The sequence below is a fragment of the Protopterus annectens genome, chromosome 9.part0, assembly GCF_019279795.1.
Source record: "Protopterus annectens isolate FY-2018-M chromosome 9.part0, PAN1.0, whole genome shotgun sequence".
NCBI lineage: Eukaryota > Metazoa > Chordata > Ceratodontiformes > Protopteridae > Protopterus > Protopterus annectens.
The window spans coordinates 943,890,621-943,911,765 of record NC_056743.1 but is presented as its reverse complement, the minus strand read 5'-3'; positions in this window follow the sequence as shown (position 1 = coordinate 943,911,765).

Genomic DNA, 21,145 nt, shown 5'->3' with positions numbered 1-21,145 from the left:
GCCCCAGATGTCAGAAGACCCTGAAAAGATAAGGCCAAAAACCAAAAACTCCCAACATACCTGCACCAAAATATATATATATATACAAAATATACAAAATTAGCAGAATATAACCTCACCTACACAACCACCCCTAAACACAGAGGGGAAGGAGGGAGGGTAAATTGGACTGCAGCAATGTGGATCCTCGAACATCTACATTTATGGTAGGTACAAAACTGTACTATGTTCTTCATTCCACATTGCTGCAGTCCTAACTATTGGGTAGAATCCCAAAGCAGAGGTAAGGAGGCTGGCAAATCATAAGGAAGCAGGAACTGACAACATGCCCTGCAAAATAGCTGTGGCAAAACCAGCCCTAGACTTAGAGTAGAGAGGAAGGTGATAATGCTTAGAGAAAGTATGCACTGAACTCCAAGTAGCTGCCTCCAAAATATCCTTAGTTGCCACCCCTCAGAAATGCTGTTGAAGTGGCAGTAGCCCTAGTGGAATGAGGCCTAATCCCAGCTGGAATCTCCTTGCCATGATGGGAATAACAAAATGTAATGCAACACCCAATCCATCTAGAAATAGTTTGTTTTGACACAGGCTTGCCCTGAGAACTCAAAGCAAAAGAAACAAACAACTGCTGAGACTGCCTAAAATCCTTAGTCCTGCTCAAATAATAACGCAATTGCCTGTGTACATCTAAAGTATGCAAAATCTTTTCCCCTTTATTTTGGGGATCTGCATAAAACGTAGGCAAATGAATAGTTTGGTTTAAAGCCACACTAGAAACCACTTTAGGCATAAAGGAAGGATTAGTACGTAATGATACCCTATCCTTATGAAAAATCAAAAAAGGCGCAACCGCCATAAGGGCCTGTAACTCAGAAACCCTTCTTGCAGAAGTAATGGCCAACAAAAAAGCAGTCTTCCATGACAAGTATTTCAGTTCAGCAGTAGCTGCAGGCTCAAAAGGTTGTAGAGTAAGTTTCTCCAACACAAAATTGAGATCCCAAGCAGGAGTAGGAGCTCTACGTGGGGGTCTTATATTCTTTGCCCCTCTAAGAAATTGCTTGAACAAAGGATGTGAAAACAATGGTGGGTCACAATCATAGTGAGCTGAAATTGCTGCAGCATGAATCTTAATGGAAGAGAAAGACAAACCAATATCTTACTGAGTTATTGGACAAAGAAGAGCCACACTCAAATTAGGCTCTGAAATCTCCAAATTCTTTGCTGCAGTCCAAAATAAAAATCTCTTCCATTTTTCTGCATACACTTTCCTTGTACTAGGTCTTCTGGCTTCCATAATCACATTTAAAACTTGTTGAGGAAGTTGAGACCTGCTGTCTTTCAAAATATTATATGCCAGGCTGTTAGATGAAGAGAGTGAAGCTTGACATTGAGCAGACGACCGTCCTTCTGAGACAACAGATGTGGAATCAAGGGTAAAGGCCATGGAGGCTTCTTTACCAGACTCCTCAGTAATGGGTACCAGTGCTGCCGAGGCCAATCTGGAGCTATTAAAATCATCCTTGGCTTGTCTTGTCTGACCTTTAGAAGCACCTTTGGAAGAAGAGGCAGAGGTGGAAACGCATACACATGAAGATTTTTCCAACTGAAAGAAAGAGCATCCACTTTCCAAGCTGTGTGATGAAACCTCTTTGTGCAAAACTTTGGCAGCTGGTGGTTTACTGGAGAAGCGAACAGATCTATGTCTGGAGTTCCCCAGGACACTGTCAACTTTTGAAATACATGAAGATCCAGTTTCCACTCGTGGGGATCCATGATTTGTCTGCTTAACACATCTGCTAAGGAGTTCTGTGCTCCGCAGAAACCTTGCCTGAAGAGTTAGTTGCAAGCTGAGCGCAGTCTCCCATAAAATCATTGCTTGCCTGCACAATGGGTAAGAATGTGTTCCCCTTGTTTGTTGATGTACCACATGACAGTTGTGTTGTCTGTTAGAATCAACACCTGCCCTGGAAGAAGTAACTCCTTGAAAGCCATTAATGCAAACTGGACTGCTAACATCTCCTTCATGTTGATATGTAGATGCTGTAGTCTGGCAGGCCACTTGTCTTGTATCCACTTTCCATTTAGATGAGCTCCCCAAGCAATGTCTGAGGCATCTGTCGTTAGAATTTGACTCGCCTCTGGCCGGGTCACAGAGAGTCCCTTGTTTAGGTGACATTCCTGAGCCCACCACAAAAATTCCTTTTGAATGCAAGGTATTATTTGAATGACAGTGTCCAAATCCTGGCAGTGCTGTGTCCATACATTTTGAGATACCATTGTAGCTTCCTCATATGCAGTTTGGCATTGGGAAGCACCAGAATACAAGATGCCATGAACCCTAAGGCTTGAAGGACTGTCCTTGCAGTCAGCCCGGACTGAAGAGATAGTTGATGGAAATAACTGGAAAGATTCTTTTGTTTGTCCGGGGTTAAAAAGGCCATCTGGGCTGCTGTATTCAGTCTCACACCCAGAAAGCACATGTCTTGAGAGGGTACTAGACTGGACTTTATTTCGTTCACAGAATACCCTAGGCATCTTAGCACTGCTATGACATATTCCAAATGCTGTAGAAGGTCTTCCTTTTCTTGAGCCAGAATCAGGCAATCGTCCAAGTAAGGATAGATTTGAATTCCTTTTAGCCTGAAGTAAGCTATCACTGGAGCCAGAACCTTTGTGAATACTCTGGGTGCAGTAGATAAGCCAAAGGGCAATGCAGAGAACTGATAATGAGAATTTCCAGCTCGAAAACGCAGATACTTTCTGCAACTTAGTCTTATAGGCACATGAAGGTAAGCTTCCTTGAGATCTAAAGTTACCATCCAGTGATCTTTGCCCAGCAGAGGTAAAAGCTGTTGTAACGTCAACATTTTGAACTTGGGAATGTCCAGATAAGTGTTGAGGATAGATAAATCCAAAATTGGTCTCCACGTGTTCCCCTTCTTCGGTACTAGGAACAGGCGAGAATAAAATCCTAGGCCCCTTTCTGGCACAGGAACCGGCTGAATGGCCCCTATTTGGAGTAACTGAGAAATTTGCTTGTGAGCCTCTTGTCTTTGTAGAGGAGGAATGTCTGGCATGCCTTTGAAAGGAGGCAAGGTATGGAAATAAAACCTGTAACCGTGGTGAATGATATCCAGAACCCATCTGTCTTGGGTAATTAAATCCCAATTTTCTTTGAAAAGAGACAGTCTTCCTCCCAACGGTGCTGCCAGGCGAGAATGAACTGGCAGCTGAAAAGGCAGGTCATTGGGTCTGCTTACGAAAGGACTGACCCCTGCCCTCACCAGAAGTCTGAGCAGGGGAACTCCCTGTTCTAGGCCTAAAAGAACCCTGAGCTCTGCCCCTACCACGTCTAGACCTACCCCTAGACTGGGAATCATAAGCAGGATAAGTCCATCCCTTAGCAGGCCAATTTCTACTGAACTTCGGAGGCTGCACCTGCAGACAATCTTTAACAGTTTGCATAGACTTAGCCTTGTCCTCCATTTTCTTCAAAACTGCTTCTACAGGCGAACCAAACAACACATCAGACTGCAAGGGAGCATCCAAAATCCGTGTCTTAACATGCTCAGCTAAATTCTGATCTCTCAACCAGGCGTGCCTACGCAGAACAGAACCAGTGGCAGCCACCCTGGAGGAGGCCTGCACAGCATCAAAACCACATTGCAAGGAATGTTTACCCACCTGTTCAGACACATGAACTAAATCCTGCAACTCTTTACACTCAATACCTTCCGCCAGAGCATCCACCTTACATTTCAACTGTGAAAGAAGATAATTCTGATATTTTAACATGTGAAACTGACAATTCAACGCCCTCATGGCTAAAGTGGAAGAAGTATACACTTTCTTTCCCCATCTATCCAAAGCCCTTGCCTCTTTATCAGGAGGGACAGGATTTTTAACAACTGAGGCCTTCACACCTTTAGGCCCCTGAGAAACAGTTTCGGGTCTGCCCTAGGACTCTTAAAAGATACTTATGAGCTTCAGGCACCCTATAATACCTATCCGGTTTAACTGGGGCAGGAGGCAAAGAATCAGGATTCAGGGAAGCCTCTGCAAAACATCTTCCACCACATTCAAAACAGGAGGTATAGCTAAAGGCCTATGCTGGGGTAAAACAAGAATTCCCTAAGCCTTTTCCTGGAATCAGAGAAATCTTGACCTTCCCATTTAAAATGCTCCCTCATGGAATGCAGAGTCTCTGAAAATGAAAAATCCTCAGGAGGGGAAGCTGAAGGAGTAGAATCATCCATATCAGAATCAGAATAAGGAGGGTACTCCTGCAAGTCTTCAGCCGAAGACTCAGAAGCCTCCGAGCAATGCTCAAAACTCTCAAACTCAGGTTCCACCCTAGGCCTCTTATCAGGAGGGGGCATAGAACCCCTTATCATAGTAATCAAATCCTCTGCCATTTTAAGCATATGTTTCTTAGGCAAAGACCCTGAAGCACTAGGAGAAACCCCCACTGAAGCAAAACTCGGCCTGCCCCTCAAAGCAGCCTTGGAAACAGAAGGGGAGGCTCTGACCACCTTAGGAAGGGAGGGAAGAACAGCCACCTGAGAAGCCCCCTCAGCCTGGCCTACTTCCTGAGAGGAGACATCCTGTAACAGTAAAGTCTCTCCCTGAGACTCCAAAGAAACACCTGGCAAACCCTCCGGCTCCACTGAGCCCTCTAAAGAACCGACGTCTGGGACTGTCGGTTCTTCCACTCTAGGCTTTGCTGTTTTGTCCTTGCGTTTTTAGCGAAGCCGGCATCGGAGCATCCGACGGCATTTTATAATTACAACGCTTCCCAAACACTAACCTGGCACAGTCTAACCTTCTCTTAATAGTGCGTTTGTTAAATCTAGCACAAGAGCGGCATCCAACAATGTCGTGCTCAGGCCCTAAACAAGGTATACACAAAGTATGGTAATCCCTATGAGGTATCTGTTTCCCACAAGAAATACAGTTATTCACTTTTCTGACATCCGGTTAAATACTGAGGCAAGAAAAACCAAAATATTCCCCAACGGGGTACTTAGCCAACTTTGATTCGGTCTGAAACTCTGGCTTCAGAAACTTTCAGAACGCCAACCTGCACTCGCAAAATTGCTTCTGCATCGGACCATGCGGCAAAAAAGACTGAGGATATGACGTCGGTCATGCGCATTAGTACCTTGACGTACTGACGTCAGTCTAATGTGCCCTGACCGACGTCAGCCATATACTTTGGTATTCGGGCCGACTGGACAGCGGACTACCCAATAGTTAGGACTGCAGCAATGTGGAATGAAGAACATCTCTAATGTTCAGTATTACCGACTGGCTGCAATTCTCAGTGAATTACAAGAAAATCATATACAGGGTTAAAATATGATACAAAATCAGGACAGTTGAGAGGTGTGTGCATTTTATTTATTTATTTTATTTTATTTTACATTTGTTAACCGGGGTAGTCCGACTGGATACATGTCCATTTTCAGCGGAGGCCTGGGGAGAAAAGCTCCAAGCAAGACAATACAAAAAACATAAAAGAAGTAACAAAAACATATGCAGTTAAAGCAAGGTGAAGTTAGTCGTTACATGATATGTAATTAAAAGCATGACTTAGTTAGTATACTTAATTATTATACATGATAACAGCAAATTATTATAATAAGGATTACTCAGATAACCAGGATCTGGGAGCAGTGTATTCAGAGAGATAGCTAGCCAGGGTTGAGCCAATGGCAGGGACGTGTAGACCCCAGGTAGCCTTTTAGTTTAGTTTTAAATTGATTTAAAGAGGGGAGTGAAGTAATATCAGGAGGGAGTTTGTTCCAAATTCTCCCTGCGGAGTTGGTAAGGAGAGAATCACCAGCCGCGTTATTAGTTTTACGTGTTTGTATAAGGAGACGACTGGACGACCTCAGTGGTCGAGGGTTATTGCAAGGGGAGATCAGTTTTTTGAGTGAGGGAGAGTATTCGGGTTATATATAATTTTGTGGGTCAGGACTAGTAGGTTATAAGAAATTAGTTTCGGTAGCTCAAGCCAGTTGAGCTGGGTTAAGTTGGTGCAGTGAAGGGTTCTATATGGTAACCCAGTAACAAACCTAGCGATGTGATTATAACAGATAGTGAGCTTGTTCATGATTGTTTTATTAATATTATGTAGTAAGGGGGATGAGTACAGGAGTGTAGAGAGAAGATGGGTTTGGACAATGGCAGATTTAGCTTGGGGGGTCAAGAAGCTTTTTATTCTATATAGCGAACCTAGTTTCTTATTGATTGATTTAATCATTAGGTTTACATGAATATCAAATTTTAGGTTATTATCTATAGTTACCCCTAATAATTTTGTCGAGGGGTCCGGAGAGATTATTGTCCCGTCCTTTGCTTGGATCGTAAAGTTGAGGGGGCTTGACCTTTGTGTCGGTGAAAACAGTAACATTTTTGTTTTTTTTTTTGGATTAAGTATCAAACGACAACTAGAGAGCCAGTTTTCTACTTTGCTAAAAGTAGTTTGGGTTATAGATTGTAACTCTATAGGGGCTGTTCCAGAGCAAATCAGCGTGGAATCGTCTGCATATTGAATGCAACTAGCATTAGATACAACTGTGTGTAAGTCGTTGATGAAAATCGAGAATAATAGTGGTCCTAGAATGGATCCTTGAGGGACTCCCAGAGTATTGGGTAGTAAGTTAGAAAGTTTGGTCTGCCATAAAACTGCTTGTTTTCTACCATTTAAATAGGATCTAAACCATTGAATAGCAGTAGTATCCAGACCAAGTGAATGTAATGTATCAATTAGTAGTTTATGGTCCACCATATCAAAGGCTTTGGACAGATCCAAGAATAATGCTGAGGAGATATTATTGTTATTGCGATAGGTATCGATGGTATTGGAGAAGACAAGAAGGGCTGAGGTAGTACTATGGAGAGGTCGGAAACCATGCTGAGTGTCAGCCAACAGGTGATTGACAAGTAGGTGTTGCATAAGCTGTTTCTGCACACATTCTTCCATTATTTTTGCTAGGGGGGACAGTATGGATATGGGCCTGTAGTTAGAGAGGTCTGTGGAAGTGCCACCTTTATGGAGAGGAATTACATAGGATACCTTCCAGATATCGGGGATTTTGGCCTCTGCTAGGGTCCGATTAATGAGTATTGACACAGGGTAGGCAATGGCCTCAGCTGATTTTTGCAAGTATTCAGCTGGAAGTTGATCGTCTGAGAGTGTGGTAGCTTTTAGTTTTTTGATTAATTTACAGATGAATGAAGTTGCTACAGGCTGAAAGGTGAATAGGGGAATGTTTTTATAGGTGGGAGTATCAAGGCTTTGAGAGTTAAGTGGCAGTTGATTAGACAGGGTTTGGATTGTCTCGGTGAAGAAGCAATTGAAACTATTAGAGACCACGTCAGATGGTTTATCTATGAGTGTAACAGAGACAGGGGTGGTGGAGCGACCTGGGTGAAGAAGATTATTTAGCCCGGCCCAGAATTTTTGTGGACAGTTTTGATGCTCAGTTTGCAGTTTCCAATAGTATTATCTTTTATCAAGTAAGATTAGTCTTTTGGTATTTGCATAGTCCATGGGAAAGAACAAATGTGTAGCAGGATTCTGAAACTGATTAAAAATTACATAAATATACAAGACTTACAGCATGGTAGCATCATATCATGGCATTCTGTAATTTCAGAACAAGGAAAGCAGGATATCTTCCAAATAATTCCGACAGGACCTCTATATGGGCCACACTAATGCACATCTCTACCAGTATAATCTCAAAAGTCAATGGGTCACAGTATATCTATTTGCATAGAAGTATATCAATGGCCCCTACAGGAATAAATCACTTTTATGGAGTAGTTTGTTGTGAAATTCTAGTCACAGAAAGCAAAGAAATACATTACCCTGTCGCTTAAAGGAATATATGGAGATCAGATGAGAGCTGAATGTGCATGTGGGTGCGTGTGTGAGACAGACAGACAGTCAGACATCAAGAGAGCAGGCATGTACTGTATGCACAGTATAGGCAGATGTGTACACATGCTTCACTTCTGGATGTGCAACTTAATAAAAAATGCACATAACTGTAAACCTCAAGTATAAAACTGTGATAATGAATGTTGTAAACTTGTGCATCATCCTAATACTTTGCAGCATTAAACAATCACAATAAGTAATAAACCTTAAATACACAAGTTAAAAACATATGCTATAAAGCGGTTTCCCTTTCAGATGCCTAAGTGGGGCATTTTTTATGGAAATATGTAATTTGCGAGAAACCAAATCCATAATCACTACAATGGATGGATCTTCACTTTGTTGCTAAAATAAAAAGCAGAGTTTCATAGAATTTTAGCCATTTCTGTTATTTCACATAGAAAATTGTTTTATTTAATCATTACAGGAAAGTTATTAATTATTTTTGTCCTAAAATCTCAGGAAATTTGCCATTGCTCAGTTTTTATGACACATCTGCCAAATAGGGGCAGTCCTTCATAATGTGGGACATATCATAACCCTTATATACTGCAGTTGTCATCAACAGAGAAAAGAGAATTATCCAGAAAGGTGCTGAAGGAAAATAGTCTGCCCAACTATTAGACAACATAGAATATCTATTACATAACCAAGACGTGCCAAGAGTTCTTATGGCACACACCCGGATATTCAATGGGGTAGCATATGAAACAGCTGAAGGAACTTCAGCAAAACACTTGCTCAGACAAAAAATGAGCAACCCAGCATTGCAAAAGTCCTTCCTTTCTACACTGGTGTCACAAGCTTTGCATAAGAGCGATCTCTGGCTTTGCAAACAACCTAAAATGCTTGCCAGCACAAAGTGGGTACTGTACATCTAATGATATGAATATGAAATAAGTGCCTCTTAGGTTGCCATAGCAACTGGCTTTGCACAGCGTGTGATGCCATGGCTGACATGGTTAAATGATACTAACCTTTCTTTTAAGCCATCTGATGTACAGAAGAAAAATTCTCACTAAACGCAGCACACAAATAGTAAAGTACAGTTGTGTACACTTACCATAAATGTAGATGTTCAAGTGTATTCACTGTTGCAGTCATTACATTTGGGTTATCTGCTTGCAGGTAGCCCTCAGTCAGCCTGATTAACAAAGTCTTGGGTCCTGCATCAGTTGCCGTCTCTTCTTCTGTGACGTCAGGTCGTTAGGGGTATAAAACATGCAGCCAACGTCATTACATCAGTTTTTCTTGCTCCAGATGTCAGGTGCCCCACTAATGGGAGGCAATTAAATCTATAAATATACAAGGTTATACCCAGGGGGCGGCTTGTCCTATCGGACTGCCGGACTGCAGCCCTCCCAGCTAGAAAAAAACAGAAAAAAAAATCTGCAAAACAAAAAATTATTTTGAACTCAGACTGCCTTTATTGGCAGTCCGGATAAGGATGAAGAGGTACCCAGCAATTATTGCTGTGAGATACCAGAAATCTGTGCGGTAACAACCGCACAGAATAGAGGAGCTCTGGACTGCTTCAGCCGCAGTCAGAGCTGCTCTCGCGGGACTATCAGTGTGCGACTGCACGGGCTTCATGTAGGTGTTTGGATTGTGGGCTTGGTGTTCGTTCTGTCATTGGAGTTTGTGGGCTTGCTGGATTACTGTGTAGGTGTTCGGTCGATTGCATGGGCTTCGGGACAAAGGCAGCAGGTAAGTGTTTGTTCGGTCGCTGGAGTGCCGGGTAGGGTGTGTTTGCTGGTCGGTTGCTGGAGTGCTGGGTAAGTTGTGTTTGCTTTGCTGGTCAGTTGCTGGAGTGCCGGGTAAGTTGTGTTTGCTTTGCTGGTCGGTTTCTGGAATGCCGGGTAGGGTATGTTTGCTGGTCGGTCGCTGGAGTGCCGGGTGGGGTGTGTTTGCTGGTCGGTCGCTGGAGTGCCAGGTAGGGTGTGTGTGTGTGTGTGTGTGTGTGTGTGTGTGTGTGTGTGAGTGACTGCTGCTACTATGATATCATCTGCGCAGATACTAATTCAGGAAAATTCCACAAGTTTGTTGAAGTTTTCTAGTACATGTCGTAGCCTGTATGACAGAAGTTTACATGCCTTATAATCACAAGAAGATACTGAACTGTTTTGCAAATGTTTTTTTTTTTTTTTTTTTTTTTTTTTTTAATTGTGATTCACTTTAATATTGTTTATTACATTATAGGAAAGCCTGTGCATGCTGGTAAGCATGTGTGTGCCAGATTAACAAATTTAAATGACTTGCATTTTAACTCTGACACAACTCTAAACTGAAACATGGGAGGACATGGTTCAATCAGTAACTTCCTGAATTTGTATACCACTTGAATATTTACATTTTCATGAAGGTTCCCCTACGTACCTGTTCAACATTTTCTTGCTAGGAATTGCTGACTTGTTTTGGTGGGTGCAACAGTTTGAATTTATAAAGATCAGCACAGTTTTAAGAAGCAACTTATGTTTTCAATTAATGAGGGGGATTCTGGACAGAAGCGCAAGGAGAAAAGACAGCAGTCTGAAAAAAACAGTGTTAAATAGATAAGAAGAGTATTACTGTTTCCTAGGTTTATTCTTGTGTAGTATTTAGTGATCAACATTCCTTATGTGTAGAGCTGATGTTGAGTGTGCTTTAAATTGATGGAGATATCATAGTACCTCAATCATTTTGCTGTTCCTTGTTGAGGGACTTTTGCAGACACTGTGTGAAATATCTTGTCTGTTTAAGGGGTAATAGTTTCTCTCACTTTCTGTAAGTGAAAATAGTTAAAATGATACTGATGAACAACATGGTAAATCTACTTCATTTAAGAAATACAATTTTGTGCTGAGATAATTAATATAGACAGTTATTAAAATGGCCTGCTGCTTTTAAAAATATACGACCGATTTGAATGTTCCTAAATAAGCCCATGACATGCACTATATAACATGTACAATAAATTGCACATATGTGCAGTATAACAAGTACTGTGATAAGTTCCATAGCCTTGTTACAGCCATGGGATAACCCTGGCATGCATGACTGATGGTACAGCCGGACAGTGCTTAGACCATAAATGATGTCTGTCAACAGCTGTGCCACTGCATGCACATCTTTAGTACTTCAGCATGCTGCAGATGGACAGATTGACTGACTTATTGAAGATCAATGCATAGACTACTACCATCTATTTCAGTTTTCTTTTCCTAGCTGAGCTAACAGTACTTTGACTATTTTGCCTTTTCTGCAATGTTTTGTATTCTTACTGACAAAGTGTTTGCAGCATACTGCATTCACAAAATGTTCTAATGACATGTATTGAGTAGCATGATTGACATTGCAAGCCAAAGTAAAATTGAGCTGGTCATAAATGTAAGTTATAATAAGTCATTTGTTGTATAACTATTATTGGTCTGATTCATCATTTTATAAATTAAACAGATTGAGCTACAACTTGCTGCTTTGGTTTGTTGAAAAACAGCCTCTCTATCTCTTGATTTTCTTTGATATTAACTGTTTTAGGAGTCAGGACCTCTGCAGTGTTCCTTTCAGTCTGTATATATGTTGAGTAAGAGCTCTGCTCACGTTCCTGGTTTGTTTATCAAACATATTCATTCTGGGCATGTGACTCCACCAATGGTGCCTCATGTCCCTGTCCCTGTTCATTATTTTCCACAGCAGCCTCAAGTGACTGTGATCTCTAGTATGCACATGTGTGGATCCCTACAATATATGAGATGGGTAACATTGAACTCTGCCCCTCAACATCTCAAGTCATAAATCTCTCCTGGAAAAGGGTAAATTGCTTTCTGCTGGTATGAGGGAAGTAGCTACTGCAAGTTCCTTTATCTAGGGAACTTGTTCATACATGAGGATAACAAAGAGACCGAAAGTAGACAGTCACTGCCCTGACAATACTGCAGGCATTGTGCAGGAATGTGGCAAACTGAAAGTTAAGCCATTGGATGAAGCTCTCTCTCTTTCCAAGTTACAGCCACCATCTTGGGCAGTTTTGTCATTATTGGTGCATGCGTTTTGTTTCATTGTTTACTGGAAAAATGTTCAAAACACTAGGAAGGTGTATGAAAGAGCACATGTATGCTTCACATGCAAGGGGCCTATGATTTGAAAACTGCACAGAATTAATCTTTATCTGCCACTGGTAAAATGTATTTTCTTTGAATGTGGGTTTCAATGCTGTTTCAATGAATGTGAGTTTCAAGGGCAGAGAAGTTTTAATGCTAAGTTTGTTTAGCAGATGGCTTAGTGTTTGTGCTGTAAAATGCAAAATAAAACTTTCAAATGAAGTCCAAATCATCATAGAAGTAAATAAGTATGCACATTAATGTTTATGGTAAATGGAGTGAAATAGTCAAGTAATGGATCATTGGAATGGCTGCAGGGGGAGGCTCCATTCGACCATTATTTTGTGAGGGGGAAGGGTGGCAAACTTAGACAGCCCCAGCTGAACTATACCTCCCAACTGTCCAGATTTTCATAGAATGAATAGATTTTTGCTTCTTATTTTTGATTTGTTCCTCATAAAATTTGTGGTTTTCTGGCAAATAATTTAGGAATTAAGTCACTAAATAATGACACCGAGTTTCAGACTTCATAACCTTCAGAAAAAATGCATGCTAAAGTAAGACCTGTTCTATCAACTGTCTCAGTTTATACAAGAGCAATTTTTAGTACTGTTTATATGTTCCCCCAATATATTTGGCCTTGTCCAGATTTATTGTATTAACAAGTTGAGAGGTACATGCAAATAAATTGCTTTATAGAATTAGGCATAGCCAAACCTCTCAACTGTGTCTGATTTTGGCTCATATAATAATCCCTCTGCAAAATAGCAATTTTGGAAGAAAACATGGAGGGGTTTACAATTAAGAAATAACTGTAATAATTAGAGTTATAGATTACTTTTATTTCAGAAATGCATGTAGATTTTTTTATTTTGTCAGCTACTCAAGTTAGCAGTACTAATATTTAAAGTGTCCCTTCTTTGACAGGTTCCCAGCTGTATTGTGTGGCTATTTTATATTTTTACATCACATTTTTGGTCCATTTTCATAAAATAGTTTTTTTTTTTTTTTTTGGCAAATTAGTGACAAATCATTAAAGACTGAAGTTAGAAAATAATGACAGGCATTTGAGTTTCAGATTTCATACCATTCAGAAAATTCATACTAATGCAAGACCTATTCTATTATCTTTCTAAGTTTATAAGAGCAATATTTTAAAATTGTCCTTATTTTTGGGCCTTTGTCCCACTTTGTATGGCTTTGTCCAGATTTCTTGCTCTGAGGTTGAGAGGTATGACAAATGTGTCAGGGTCATCACAGTCAGCCAGAGACATTTCAAATTGTGACATACTTGTTGCACCCCACTCCCCCATGTAGTGACTCTGGATGTGTTGATGCAAGGAGTAGTTATGCAGTGTAAATGTGCAGAGTACCCCCCCCCCCCATCCAAGGTAGACACAAGTACTAGAGTGGCTTTTCATCTGTCCTTGATTTTTGCAGAATGGTCTGGTTTCTGTTATGTTTTTTTTGTACTGTTGATTATGCTTATTACTCAAAGTGCCTGTTCTGTGTTTAAGTAGGGTTACCACCTTTTCAAATGCTCAGAGTGGGACATTTTTTGTAGAAATGTCAGATTTGCAGGACAAAACATACCCGTGACCAGTACAAATGATAGAACTTCACCTTTCTGCCAAAATAAAAGCTTATTCATGTAGCATTTGAGTTGCTTATGCGATTTCATATAACATTTTGGTGTTTCAGAGAAAAAATAACTGTTTTATGAAACTATGAAAGAAAACTTAGGAAATATTTTCGTACAATAATCTCAGGACATCTGCCATTTTTTCAGTTTTTTCGCAGGACCCAACTGCCCAAAGAGGGACTGTCCCTCACAAAGTGGGACAGGTGGTAACCCTATGTTTAAGTAGCAATACTTTAATGACCATCAAGTAAGCTTGGTTGAAATTGTAAGATGCAAGTAAGCTTTAATAAACATACTGTTAAAGAATTGCCAACAGTGAAAGCCTTTCAGCTGTTGCCATGTAGATAATACTTAACTAGATAATGTATAAGCCTTGGGTATTGAAATGCATATGCCAGTATTTGTAATAAAGGACAGAATTACATTTAGTTTAAGAAGCTCAATACACTTAGAGACTTCCAGTCATCTCTGCAAGCTTTACCCATAAACTAAACAGAGTGCCAATCCTGTTGTCCATAACCTGTACAGTAATCCTTTTAAGCAATGTATCTTGAGCTTATTTCTTGTTTGCTTTTCATTTTTTACTTTGATCATGTTTTCCCCATGAAACAAGTAGATAGTTGTCAGGCAGCAGGTCTTTTCTTGGATAAGGAACATGTTTACAAGTGGGGGCATCAGAGTTTTCTACTTTCAGCATGTTACTTGGTACTTTAATAAAGCTGAATATTAATTATAATTAGAATTGCAGTGCAAGAAGTGGTTTGAGTTGAGTGCTGCTTATTTTTCTTGTACTTGATTTTGACTGGCATTCCATTAATGTATTTAAAAAAGTAATTTATTTTTTCATGCCTCACAACCTTTTTGTTTCCATCTAGATATTAAGTAAGCTGTCATGCAGCCAATGCATTGAAATATTTTTATTCTTCTACACTTCATTTTGTCTTGATTGGACTCTCATAATGACGGTTTGGCACCCACGGTAGTGTATTTAGTTAGTTTTTGTGGTTTTGAGCATAGTTCCTCCCCTTTCTAGTTGGCCGCACCCCTTCCCATTGACCCCACCCATTCAGCTGTCTCCTGCAGCCCCCCTTTGATTTGAAGTCACCAGCCGCCACTGGTTATACCTCAAACAGAAAAGCAAATACACCAAAAAGCTTTTAAGCATTGAAAAGGAGAGAAGAGGTATAGCCAAACAAAGTCAGGGGGCTGGAGGGAGGGTAACCAAGACTGCAACAGTGAATACACTCGAACATCTATATTTATGGTAAGTGTACACAACTGTACTATGTTCTTCGTGTTTCACTCTAAGTCATTACATTTGGGTAGATTCCCAATGCTAAGGATGGGAGGAGGAGTTTTGATAGCATTAGGACCAGCTATAAGGCCCTGCAAAACTGCAGTGGCAAACCCAGCTCTGGATTTAGAGAAAATTGGCAAATGGTAATGCTTGGTGAAAGTATGTACAGAACTCCAGGTAGCAGCGTCTAGGATGTCCCTGGTAGGTACACCTCTGAGAAAGGCTGTAAAGCTAGATGCAGCCCTGGTTGAGTGGATCTGATCCCCTGTGGGATAGGTTTTCCATGGTGCTTAGGTGCTTATAGCAGAAGTGAATGTAATGGCCTATCCATTTGGAGATAGTTTGCTTTGAAACAGCCTTCCCCTCTGTCCCTGCAGCAAATGCCGCCAGCAGTTGTTCAGATTTCCTTTGAGGTTTAGACATGTCCAAGTAGAATCTAAGTTGTATGTGCACATCTAAGGAGTGCAGTATCCATTTCCCTCTGTTCTGTGGATTAGGAAAGAAGGTAGGCAAATGAATGGACTGATTAAAGGCCACACTGTATACCACCTTTGGCATGAAAGAGGGATTGGTCCTGAGGGACACCCTGTCCGCATGAAAGATGATGAAAGGCTCCACTGCCATAAGGGCCTGTAATTCAGATATCCTTCTTGCTGACGTGATGGCTAAAAGGGAAGCCATTTTCCAAGAAAGGAATTTTAAATCTGCAGTAGCAGCTGGCTTGAAAGGAGAAAGGGTGAGTTTTTCCAATACAAAGTTATGGTCCCAGACTGGAGTTGGAGCACTCCTGGGTGTTCCTAAACTTTTGGCCCCTCTGAGGAATTGCTTGGGCAGTGGAAGAGAGAAGAGGGGAGGTTCTGTGTTATAATGAGCTGAAATGGCTGAGACGTGAATTTTTATTGAGGAAAAAGACAGGCCCTTGTGAAGCATCTCAGTTAAGTACTGTAAAATATGAGGTAAATTGGGCACTGCTGTGCTCATCCCTTAAGAATGGTTCCAGGCACAGAATATTTTCCATTTTTCAGCATAAGATTTTCTAGTACTAGGCCTCCTTGCCTCTAAAATGACATCCATCACTGGTTTAGAGGGATGGTAAAGGAGAGCTTAGGTAATTAGCTAGGCTGCTAGGTTCCATGTTTGAATCTGAGGGTGCAAAATCTGGTTCTTCTGCTGAGACAGCAGGGTAGGAGTCTGAGGCAGGTGCCATGGGGCCAACAATGACACATTGCGCAGGAGGGAGTACCAGTGTTGGCATTGCCAGGCTGGTGCAATCAAAATCATCCTTGGTTTATCTTGTTTGATCTTTAGTAGTACTTTGGAGAGCAGAGGAGGAAAGACAAACTGATAGGTTTTTCCAGCAAAAGGACAGAGCATCCACCTTCCAAGCTTGTCTGTGGGAGGCAAACAGGTCTATATCTAGGCTCCCCCATTTGCTTGTCAACATGTTGAAAATCCTTGGTTCCAGTTTCCACTCGTGTGGGTCCATGAGAGTTCTGCTTAGTCCATCTGCCAGTGCATTTAGCTTTCCTGGCAGGAATTGAGCTTGTAGATGTACTTGGTAGCTCAAGGCTGTGTTCCACAATGCCATGGCTAGTCTGCAGACGGGGTAATAATGTGTACCCCCCCTGCTTGTTTATGTAGTACATAACAGTGGTGTTGTCTGTTTTTACCATTAATTGTCCTGGAAGAATGTTGTCCTTGAAGGCTGTCAGAGCATTCTGTACAGCTAACATTTCTTTATGATTGATGAGGAGGTGCATTTGAATTGGGTTCCATTTGCCCTGAATGAACTTCCCTGCCAGGTGTGCCCCCCCCCCCCCCATGCATAGTCTGATGTGTCTGTTGTTAGGGTTTGGGCAGCAGGGGGCAGTGTGAATGGTAGTCCCTTGTTTGGGTGACAGGCCTCTGCCCACCAAAGGAACTCTAGGCATAGACAAGGAATGATAGGAATCATTGCTTCTAGATCCTGAGAATGTTGACACCATAGGCTTTTTAGATACCACTGTAGTTTCCTCATATGCAGTCTTGCATATGGAATTAGAAGAATGCAGGAGGCCATGAACCCCAAGGCTTGTAGTATTTGCCTTGCAGATAGCAGTTTTTTTGTGACCACTTGTTTGAAGTAGATTGTCAAGTGAATTTGTTTCTCTGGTTTGAGGAAAGCCATCTGGGAAGTTGTATTCAAGCTTGCTCTCAGGAATATAATTTGTTGACAGGGTACCAGGTGTGATTTCTTTTCATTTATGGTGTACCCCAGACAAGTTAGCAACCTCTCTACAAAAGCCAGATGATTCAAAAGTATGCGGTGGTTTTCTGTCTTAGACAATCATCCAGGTATTGGTATATTTGAATATTTCTTTGCCTGCAAAATGCAATGACTGGAGCTAGGCACTTTGTGAATACCCTGGATAAGCCAAAGGGCAGTGCAGAGAACTGATAGTGCGTGTAGCCTGCTTTGAAGCGTAGGTATCTTCTGCAAGACTCCCTGATTGGGATGTGCAAGTATGCTTCTTTTAAATTTAGTGTTACCAACCAGGCATCTTTGCTTAGCATAGGAAGCAACTGGTGAAGAGTCAGCATCTTGAATTTTGGAATCACCAAAAAGGTGTTTAGAGTAGGCAGGTCCAGGATAGGATGCCATGAATTGTCTTTTCTGGGTACCAGGAAAAATTTAGAGTAGAAACCTTGGCCCTTTTTCTCTTCTGGTACCAATTGAATAGCCCCTATGCTTAAAAGAGAGAGTACTTGCTTCTGGGCCTCTGCCCACTACTTTGGATGTAGATCCGGCCAACCGGTTGGAGTTGGTGATGTGTGGAAGTGAAATCTGTATCCTTGGGACACTATATTTAAAACCCATTTGTCCTGGGTAATGAATCCCCAGTTCTTTGCATGAAGTGCAATCTTTCCCCCCAAAGGGGCAGTCAGTTGAGAAGTGCTTGGAAGTTTTAAAAATAAGTCATTGAGACAGTTTAACATGGGGGGAGTTTTATTACTCCCAAATTTGGAAGTGGAGGTCCCTCACTGCTTAGTCCTGAGCGTCCCCTGGGACTGAAGCCTGGGTGCTCTGCTGGATCTGGGTTTGGACTGAGAAGGTCTGGAAGAGGCAGGAAAGGACCAATTCTTAGAAGGCCAATGCCTACTAAATCTTGGAGGTTGTGCTTTTAAAAAGTCTTTAACAGTTTGCATAGATTTAGCTTTTTCCTCCATCTTTTTAAGAACAACTTCTGCCTTGTTGCCCAACAGGTGGCCCAGATTTAAGGGAGCATCCAGTAATTTCACTTCAACATGATCTGGCAAGGATTGCTCCTTAAGCCAAGCATGCCTTCTAAGTACAGACGCAGTTACCACAGCCCTGCAAGAAGCCTCTAGTGAATCAAAACCACATTGCAATGTATGTTTACCAACTTGTTCAGCAGAATGCATAAAAATCCTGTAAATCCTTATTTTCAGCACAATCAGGAGTCAACATCATTTTCTGTTTAAGCAATCCAACAATATGCAGCTGATACTTTAACATTTGAAACTGGCAATTCAAGGCCCTAATGGCCAAAGTTACAGAAGTGTATACCTTCTTACCCCATCTATCCAGTGCCCTGGAGTCTCTATCAGATGGGGTAGGATTTTTGGCAGTAGTAGCTTTAATGCCCTTGGGTCCCTGTGAAACGGTTTCAGAATCCGCAGTAGGATTTTTGAAAAGGAACTTGTGAGAGTCAGGAACCCTGTAATATCTACCAGGTTTTCTGGAAGCAGGAGGTAAAGAGTCAGGGGCCATGCTAGATTCCGAAAAAACATCATCAACAATGTCCAGTACAGGAGGTATAGCTAAAGGCCTGTGCTGGGGCAGGAGTAAGAAATCCTTAAGCCTCTTTTTAGAATCAGAGAGAAATCCTGCCTTTCCCAATGAAAAAGCTCCCTGAGAGTATGCAAGGTTTCACCAAAAGAGAAATCTGCTGGGGGGAAAGCAGAGGGAACAGAGTCCTCAGCATCAGAATCCTCATAGGTAGATGAGGGTAAATCCTGGTCATCAGAGGAAAGAGAAATTTCAGAATCCTGGTCAGAAGTATCATAAGCAAACTCAGTCCTAGGTCTCTTAGAGGGGAGGAGGTTGGCTTCCCCTGATTAAAGTAATAAGGTCTTCAGTCATTCTTATCATTTGTTCTTTAGGTATAGAGGCCTAATCATGCAGTCTGGGCATCAGTTTTCTAGGCATGGTTCATGTTTTAGGCCTTGAAGAAGAAGATGGCGCTGGTTTACTATGCATGTCAGTAGGCCTGAATGCACCCTTTAGAAGCCGGTGCCTGCACAGGGGCTCCAGACCAATCCAAGGTAGAGACATCTGCAGGTTCCACAGTTGAAGCATCTTGCGGCATACCGGACTCTGAATGGGTCTCAGTAGATGCCTGCGAATCTGAAGTAGTGGGTATCAGGGGCTGCGAAAGCGCCTCACCGAGTACCAGTGAACTGGGTGGTCTGTCTCTGTCTTATTCTTTGCGTTTCTTTGGAATGTCAGTAGTCAGATGGCTTACGGAAGACATATCAGGATAAATGAACTGAGCACCAAAAAATTTAGAAGCGCAAATAAACAGATGACGGATAGTTTGTGGTTTAAATAAGGCACAAAACCGACAGCGAGGTACATCGTGGTCAAGGCCTAGGCAAGGAATACAGTACGAATTAAAATCTTTATGAGGTATTTGCTTTCCACAAAAAATGCAATTATTTACTTTTACTGACATCGGTTTAGAGCAAGAAAAAGTTTCTCCAATGGGGTACTTAGCTTTTTAGTTGAAGACTTCGGTTCTGAAACTCGAAAATGAAAATTTCAGGAGTTGGCTGATCGGCACTTGCAGAACTGCTTCTACTATAGGCATCGCACGGCAAGAAAGACAGATGTAATGACATCAGCTGCATGTTTTATACCCCTGACAACCTAACATCATGGAAGAAGAGACAGCAACCAATGCAGGACCCAAGACTTTGTTAATCAGGCCGACTGAGGGCTACCTGCAAGCAGATTACCCAAATGTAATGACTGCAACAGTGAAATACAAAGAACATCAGGTCTTTAGGAAAAACAGTCAAACCAAATGCCTGTTCTATATATTAATATCTCGGACAACAACATTCCAAGAATGAGAAACTGACTTAATCAGATGTGCAACTGTACTTTGAAGAATGTTGTGTACTGTCCCATAGAGCAGGTCTTGTTCAAATGATAAAATCTTCTGAATCCTTGAGACATCCCTTGTCATATTAGCAGATAATTTCAAACTATTTTGTCAGTTTAATCAATAAAGAAATGTTTTGAACTTCATTAGTTATTGGGGATGCTGTACCTCAAAATTAAGACTCCTTTAATTCAAAATCTATTTCTTCATCCAGAGGGTACCAAATATGGTCATTAGTCACAAGAGAGTTTTGTTTTGATGGGACAGGCTATTGGTTTGAGCCCGCACAATTTTTGATTTACAAGGGAATTAATGTCTACATTGTACCATAATACTGTACAACAAAGAGACACACAGAAACAGTTGTGCTTCAGTCTGAAGTCTAAATCAAAATACTCACCTTCCTTCAAATGCTAATTTTCTTGTTATTCATTTGTATTTTATTTACTCATCTGCAAATCAGTACTACAAATCCATGTTCAAAGTATCAAGGCATAATATATGCAAACAAGCATATAAACTACATAAACAGTAAAAACAAATGTCATCATTTTTAGAAAAATCATGGGCCCAATCCAGAAAGGATACCACAAGGTGTACACCTCATGGTAACTGTTCTAGATTCAGTTTCAGAGACAACCCATTCACAGTCCTGCAACATGAATATGTGCAACACAGTGGTCAGCTGTCACTGCAGCCATGCTAAAGCCTAATGATACATTCTTGTGGAAAAGCGTATGCTATTTAGTCATGTAGCCGTCCCTGGAATTGCCTACACTAAAGCATTTACACAGCCCACTGCTCGGCTGCGTAAACTAGCATGACCATTCATGTTAATCAACATAGCCAGAAGCTTGTGTTCACTTACTGCGGTAGTGGTAAGTGCTGGGGCAGGGATGTTTGTATATAATGGGCTGTTTGATGCAGCCTCCTAGGCAAATAAACACAATCAGGTTAGTGAGGGGATATGTTAGGTGTGTGTGTATATGGTGAATGGGTGAGTATGAT